Source organism: Mus caroli, chromosome 6 (assembly GCF_900094665.2).
Source record: "Mus caroli chromosome 6, CAROLI_EIJ_v1.1, whole genome shotgun sequence".
Taxonomy (NCBI): Eukaryota; Metazoa; Chordata; class Mammalia; order Rodentia; family Muridae; genus Mus; species Mus caroli.
Genome location: NC_034575.1, coordinates 29113151 through 29118553, shown reverse-complemented (window position 1 = coordinate 29118553; position 5403 = coordinate 29113151).

The window sequence follows — 5403 nt, the reverse complement described above, 5'->3', positions numbered from 1 at the left end:
ATTTTGTTTTTACTTTGCTATACTTTTTTAATACTTCTTCAATACGCATTAAAAAAATAAAAATTTAAATTAATCTCATAGGATTATCTGATTTGGAATGGGGATGGCTGTACTCTCCTGCCTTAACTTATGAGCCACTCTGAACAATTTGGTCCTTTGGTCTGGTAGGTCAATGTACCAAGAAACTTTCACTTGACATACAATGAAGTCAATGGGACTCAAGAGCCAATGATTTCTATCAGAGACGTCCCTCTGAGGCCCAAGATAAATGTAACTACTTAGAATACTCAGTGCTTTAAAAGGTAGCTTTTAGTAATGATACTGAGAAAGATGGTTTATGTAATATTTTTCCTTGGAGCTAGCTAAAAGCCAGTGAGAGATTTTTTTTCCCAATGCTAAAGTCAATTTTTAAAGATAATACTGTTTCGGGTCAATCCAAAGAGAAGAGAGTCCAATTTTTACTCTCTTACTTGTTCCAAAACAGTGGGTAGGCAAGGTCATTGTTTGTTATTTAACTTTTCTATTTTAATGAAACACTAAATATTTACTAGTTTTCTTTGCTTAAAAATCTCATGTCCCAATTCCTGTTTCAGGAAGGGAAGAATCTAGCACCAGAAGGAAGTTCTTGTCACTTTCGATGTGTGAGGTTTATGATAGGATGGGCTGAAGTTTGGGGAGAAACCCATACACATGTGAGGGGTGGCTGGACTTGAATCAGTTGACCAAACAGTGTGGGAGGGGCCTAATTCCTAGAGAAATGTATCATGAAAAAACTGAGGTGGCTGGAGAGATGGCTCAGTGGCTAAGAGTGTTTGCTGCTCTTGTAGAGGACCTGGCCTCCATCCAGTACACACATGAGGCGGCTCACAACTCTCTGCAACTTGAGTTGCAGGGTGTCCGACTTCCTCCTCTCGGCTTCCATTGTGTACCTACCTGCATGCATAAGCACAAACTCACACTCACAGACATATGTACATATAATTAAAAATAAAATAATTCCTTTTTATTTTGTTTTGTTTGTTTGTTTTTTATTTTTGTTTTGTTTTGTTGAGACAGGGTTTCTCTATGTAACCCTGGCTGTCCTGGAACTCACTCTAGACCAGGCTGGCTTCCAACTCATAGAGATCCTCCTGTGAGCCTCCCGAGTACTGGGATTAAAGGCATATGCAAAATAACTCTTTTTTAAAAAAAAAATGAGGATTTTGGTATCAAAACTTCAGTAAGGAACAATAGTAAAAACCCAGACAAATTCAGAAAGTTGGTGGGTCTTCCCTCTGTCCTTGACTCTGATAAGATTCTGCAAGCAATCCTGTTTCTTGGTGTGTTTGCTAAGATGGTGAAGTCTACAGTGACAGGATAAATGGAAGTCATGGCAGACACACGCACTGGGAATGATACATTGGAGAAGAAGCCACTAGGCAAGGTGTGACATTTGCTGAAGGCTTGTCAAGAAACTTTTTGACAGTGTTACAACCAAAAAGAGAATTGGCTCTTGCAGTGCTCTGGCTATAAAAGATTTCACTACAATCAAGACCTGTAGGTGCATCAAACTCCAAAAGGATTGTTCTGATTTTTTTTTAAAAATAGTGAGACCATCTTAATCTTCAACTAGAAGTTCAGTACTTCTGGCAGCATCCTATCACCAATGACTCAATAATTAATTCACCTGAATGAGTAAATAATTAATTCACCTAAAAATAAGCCATCCAGATAATCTTACAAAATCAGCCAGCTCTCTGGTCCAGTCCTTGCTCAGCCAGTCCGTGGATAACCGCGCAGTCTCCGGTTACTGGAAGATGAGGCCCTCTGATCATTCCCTGGCGTATTAAACTTCCTAAACTCATTTGCTTTTGTGTTCTTTTAAAAACTAGTTTTAAAAAAAACCTGAACTTTTCTTGCTGTCAATATCTGATTTTAGTGACTTTGCATGTACTTCAAGAGCTTAATTATTAAAAACAATTTTCTCATATGGTATGTTCCGACCTAAAGTATGTGTTGCTGATATGTTAAGAGAAGGACTTTTGTAGCATATGGGATCCTCAGCATAGCATCAAACAATCTATTGTTCCTGTTAGAAGACCATAGAGTCTTATTGTCAATTCAGGGATAAAGGGCAAAAATAGGAAATTAGCTGAGAATTTTAAGTCTAGTTTAAGGCTTAATAGAAGAGGAGGGTAGAGTTTGATTAGGATTATGTGAGAATCACAACATGATGGTTAAGAGGGGAAGACCAGCAAGGCAGTGAGTTTTCAATAAAAAAAAAATCCAGAGAAATTTTGATGTTAAAAATTCTCATCAATGTTTTCTTCAAGTGAGTGAATGAATCTTCTAAGATCATTCTGAGATCAGCAATGATCAGGACACCAGGCAGGCATGCTGTACACATATAGATGTACATGCAGGTAAATCTCTCATATACATCATCATCATCATCATCATCAACAGTAGGATGATGAGGTTAGGTCAGCAAAATGGCTCAGTGGATGAAAGCACTTGCCACCAAGACTGACATTCTGGGCTCGATCCCAGAGCTCCACATGGGGAAAAATAGCAACAAACTCCTGCAAGTTGTCCTATGACCTATATACACACGTACATATATACACATGCTCACATACATATATACACATGCTCACATACATATATACACATGCCCACATACATATATACACATGCCCACATACATATATACACATGCCCACATACATATATACACATGCTCACATACATATATACACATGCTCACATACATATATACACATGCTCACATACACACACCTAGGCACATACACATACATAGGAGAGGAAGAGAGAATCAATGTAGTTTAAAAATTTTTATTAAGCCTCTGAATGGACTATAATTAGTGGGAAAATCTTTTTTATTACATTTATTTATTCACTTTACAACCCAGTATCAGCCCTTCCTCACCTCCTCCCAGTACCCCCTCATGCAAGTTCTCCCTACATTTTACCTTCCCCTTGTCAGAAGAACCCCCCACCCCTCTGTTTCAACCCACCTACCCCCTATACACACATCAAGTCACTCTGGGACTAGGCGCATGGTCTTCCACTGAGGCCAGAGGAGGTGGTCCATTTAGGGGCGTGGGATCCACAGGTGGGCAGGTAGCAGGCTCAGGGACAGCCCCGGCTCCAGTTGTTGAGGGACCCACATGAAGACCAAGCTGCTCGTCTGCTACACATATGCAGGGAGCCTAGGTCCAGCCTGTGTTCACTCTTTGGTTGGTGATTCAGTGTGTGGGAGACCTCAAGGGTCCAGGTTAGTTGACTCTGTTGGTCTTCCTGTGGAGTCCCTGTCCTCTTTGGGTCCCTCAATCCTTCTCCCAATTTCTCAGTAAGACTCCCTGGGCTCCATCTAATGTTTGGCTGTGGGTCTCTGCATCTCTAGCCATTGGTTACTAGTTGGAGCCTCTCAGAAGACAGTTATGTTAGGTTCCAGTCTGCAAGCATAACAGAGTACCATTAATAGTGTCAGGGATTGGTTCTTGGCCATGGGATGGGTCTCAATTTGGGGCAGTCATTGGCTGGCCACTCTCTCGGTCTCTGCCCCATCTTTGTCCCTGCACATCTTGTAGGTAGGACACATTTTGGGTAGAAGGCTTTGTCTGTGGGTTGCTGTTCTTATCCTTCCCCTGGGAGTCCTGCCTGGCTGCAAGAAGTGGCCACTTCAGGATCCATGTCCCCCACTGCTAGCAATCTCACTCCCATAGACCCTCTGGGGCCTCTCCCCATCCCAGGACTCTGGTACTTCCTAGAGACTGATTGCCCTTCCCCAGCAGATCTCCCTTCTCTCTCCTCTGCCCTCTCTACATATGATCTCCTCCGCCCATCCCCACTTTCCTCTTCCATTCAGTTCCCTCCTCCCATCCACCTCCAATATCTATTTGTTTCCCCTTCTGACAAAGATTCAACCATCTTTAAATTTTTTAAAGGAAGATCTCAAAGAACTGCCCTCAGCCAAACTCTATTGTGCGATGTTTATACTCATTCTCTGTGGACTACCACATCGCCCAGCTCCACAGGGACTTACCACTAGCCAGGACAGTGGCAAAACATACTTTCATGAGGCTGTTTTGATAAACAAATGAACTGCAATATACATGATATATAGCACAGTCTTTGGCATATCACAAACATGTATGCAGTGTATTGTTAATAAAAATGATAACACAAAAGTAAAAAGTGTGCAAGCTACTTCATTAGTAGTAACACACACACACACACACACACACACACACACACACACACACACACAAAACAAAAAACACCTCTTCCTGAAAGGCCATATCATCATGCAGCTATGAACCCCTGCTGCAGACAGTGGGAGCAACCCTGAAGAATAGGAGCTGTTTTTCTGGGTTGATTTCTTCCTGGTATAAAGTCCAACCTCAGAGGAAACAGTCCTGTCTCCAGCATCAGTGACGGGGGTGGGCTGGGGTGGGGATAAACAAATAGCTACCACTTGCAAAAAGCAATCAAAGATGATATGGTATACCCACAAGCTTGAAATCAATGCCTTAGCAGATAATCCAACATGGAACACACCATTAATATTGATCTGGCTTTGGCATCAGTCGCCTGGTCATTGCTGGCATGCTAGGCACAAGCCCCAAGCCCCAAGCAGACAAAAGAGGCTATGGTGGCATTATGAAACTTACATTCTCTGATCCTTTTAACCTCTTTGGGGTCAGAAAATCATTCAAGAATCTCAAGGAGAGTTTTGAACTCTTCTATGGGTGAGTATACAATAAAATATGTACCCTAGGCTGTCCGGATGGTTCAGTGGGTGAGGCTGAACCTTAGAACTAAGCCTGACGGCCTGAGTTCAAGCTCGGGGGCCCACGTGGCAGAAGAGAGCTGACACCTGAAAGTCGTTCTCTGTATACTGTAGCACATGCCCCCTCCCCACAATTAACAACAATATAAGTTAAAAATATATATACACTCCAAATTACACATACAATGAGAGACTTGTGGGCATTAAAAATGCATTTTCCTAACAAAAATTATTTAAGTCATATAAATGATTTGTGGCTAACCTTACAAATAGTGAAGCTGGCCAGATGGTTCTAACAATCATCTTTTTTATTGTTTTCCAATGAGCGAGAACATGTCCCAAGCCCCGCCAAGTGCTTACAGCTCTGCACACTCAGTGATTTTCTTTGGTGTGTGCTCTCGTTCCTTAACAAAAACTTCTTGAAAAAAAAAATGATGACTCAAAGTCCTCATTCTGATGAAACTGATGACTCTCACAACAGCCAACAAGACTTCTTTCATGGGTTTCATTTCTAGAGTACTTAGAAGGCCTGCTAGGAGGCTGAGATAGCCCACCCCTGTACCCACGCAGCCTTCATTCCCTTGTCCCATGTTAACTCTTCCATCGCT